General features: G+C 33.7%; 1 non-coding gene across 1 annotated transcript; it reads right to left on the bottom strand.

The window, feature by feature from the left end:
* Window positions 1-1,512: 1,512 nt before the first annotated feature.
* On the bottom strand, window positions 1,513-1,619 carry LOC128281798 (small nucleolar RNA R71). Its single transcript, XR_008272069.1, has one exon. It is a non-coding gene; the product is annotated as a small nucleolar RNA R71 (small nucleolar RNA).
* Between the last annotated feature and the right edge of the window lie 1,230 nt (window positions 1,620-2,849).

The raw sequence follows: 2,849 nt of genomic DNA, 5'->3' as shown, positions 1-2,849 counted from the left end.
TCTTGGGTTTCTTTATGTTTTGTTGTTTTCCAAACTTTGAGATGTTTTCCATTATTATTATGAACTAAACTCCCTAAATACCTTAGGGAGATGAACCCTATGACGAATCTTATTACTATTTGAATTATATGATAAAGACTTATTCGTATTCTTAATTGTGAGTTCTAATTTCTTATTTTAATATTCCAGTGTATTAATTCAAGTTTTTGATGTGCTTAATCAGTGGAGCAAGAGTCTCTGTTTAAGAGTAGATCATCCATAATTAAGCGGAGTTGAATGCAATCCTAGAGATAGGACGACATAAATTTGCCGGATTAGAGTCAAATCTAATAAAGGAATCCATAGATCGAGTTAATGCGACAATAAGAGTTTTAATTGGAAAAAGATTTCAATTAATCAACCTAAAGTCAGTTGTTATTAGTCTCGAGAGAGATATTAACATAAATTAGGGATTTCTACGGATTAAGTTAAGTGAATAAACTGTCTAATTCAGAAGTAATAAGTGAAGTCTAGATGGATTCTTCCTTAGGTATTGTCATCTCCATCAGTTTTTCCTAAAGTATTTTCCAAACTTCATCTTTGTCGTAATCTTAGTTAATTAGATAAATAGTTTTAGTTTAAAAACACACTTTAAATTCCTAGGCTAGATAATAAAAAGATAGTAATAACTATTACTTTTAGTCCTCGTGGATACAATATTTCTGGTCTCACCAGAACTATACTACTATTCGTTAGGTGCGCTTGCCTTAGTCGAATTAATAGTTAGTTTCTCGACCATCAAGTTTTTGGCACCGTTGCCGGGGACTAAGATATTAGGAACGCTTAATTTTTATTACTTTAGCCATTTTTTATTTTTTATTGCATTTTAATTTTATTTTTGCTTAAATTACTAAATTTTCTTTTATTTACTTCTGGCAGATTTTTGTAGTTTATGACTAGATGAAACCCGTCAGGACCCCTACTTTTTTATAGTGAGATCGAAAGCACAGCTCGCAGAAACTGAAGAGAAATAAGATGAAGCCTACGATACATAGAAGAAGGGCAAGAGGACGATATTCAACCCACAATCGAGGAGATGGTTGATAATCATAATAATCAGTTACCTCCTATGGCTATTGCAGATCCAGTAAATCAGAATCCTACTCCTCATACTATGTATGATTATGCTAAACCTAGTTTAACAGGAGCTGAATTGAGTATAGTTAGACCTGCTATTGCTGCAAATAATTTTGAACTAAAACCTAACATGATTCAAATGATACAATAGTTTGTTCAGTTTGATGGTTTGCAGGACGAGGATCCAAACACTCATTTAGCAAACTTTTTGGAATTCTGCGACACCTTTAAGATCAATGGCGTTTATGAAAATTCCATTCGCCTTCGGTTATTTCATTTTTCATTGATGAAAAAGGCTAAACAGTGGTTGAACTCATTACCACGAGGATCAACCACCACTTGGAAACAAATGACTAAAAAGTTTTTACTTAAATATTTCCCGCCGGCTAAAAAGCTAAACTAATGAATGATATTTCTTCTTTTGTGCAGATGGATTTAGAAACACTCTATGATGCATGGGAGAGATACAAGGATCTATTGGGAAGTTGCCCTTACCATGGGTTACCATTTTGGCTACAGGTTCAAACTTTTCACAAAGGCCTGAATCCTTCGACTAGACAGATGATTGATGTAGCTGTTGGTGAGACTATTAATAATAAGACACCTGAAAAGGCCTATGAATTTATAGAAGAGATTTCATTGAATAATTATTAGTGGAAAGTCATGAGGACAAAGCCGACGAAAGCGGCCGGCATTTTTAACGTCGATTTAGTTACTATGCTCTCTAATCAGGTAGAACTTTTGAATAGAAAAATTGATGGTTTACTTGGTTCTTCACAGTTTCATCCAGTAATGCAGTGCGATGCAAGTGGAGGTGGAACTAGCAATTCAGAATACCCATCCTATGGTCACAACATGGAGAACGAAAAAATGAATTATATGTGATAATACTCTAAAATGAAGTGTTTTTATATATTAATCATGTGTTTATTTTGAGCTTGAGCCTACTAATTTGAGCTATTTATGTCTTTTTATCTTTTATAATTTGAGCTATTTATGTCTTTTTATCTTTTAGGGACTAAATTGGAGGCGAAAAGTAAATTTAAGGGAAAAAGCGTCAATTTGGAGATTAAATGGGCCAATATGCAACGTGGGACAAATATGGTGCCAAAAGTGCGAACATGGAAGGCACAAGGACTTAAAAGCAAATAGAAGAGATGTTATTGTGGAAGACTCTATTTTATTTTATTCTATTAGGATAATTAATATTAAGATAATTATTAGGATTATTCAAATTTAGGATTTTATTTTAATTATGTTTGTTTATCTTTAATTAAATGTATTTATCTTTTTAGAATTTAAGTTTAATTAGACTATCTCCCTAGTACTATAAATAGGGGGTGAAGTGACTCTATTTGGGGGTATCTTTTTCTGTAAACACTCTCCCCAAAAGTCTTTTGTTCTTTCATATTTCTTTTCAATAAAATTTCTTTTTCCATATTTTTATTTATTTGCTTTCCCTCCATTATCATGAGCCACTAAAAAACCCTTCTAGCCAAAAGTTGTCAATATTTCCCCAAAAAGGGTTCTTGAGGCCTAGAATCCGTACTTAGCCTTCTCGCCAAGTATTCATCGTTTCTCCACACTACGGGCTGACGCTTCCGTCCATGGCCCTTAAGAAGTAAGCTTTTCAGCATATGTAAAGGCGGCCGCTTTGTATGTTTTGGAAGGACTGCATAGTCGGTTCGTTAACTTACTGCGTCAGAGGTTGGCAATCCAAAGAGACAAAATAG

Source organism: Gossypium arboreum, chromosome 1 (assembly GCF_025698485.1).
Source record: "Gossypium arboreum isolate Shixiya-1 chromosome 1, ASM2569848v2, whole genome shotgun sequence".
NCBI lineage: Eukaryota > Viridiplantae > Streptophyta > Magnoliopsida > Malvales > Malvaceae > Gossypium > Gossypium arboreum.
Note: the sequence above shows the minus strand (reverse complement) of the source record. Positions and strands in the feature narration are given on the sequence as shown.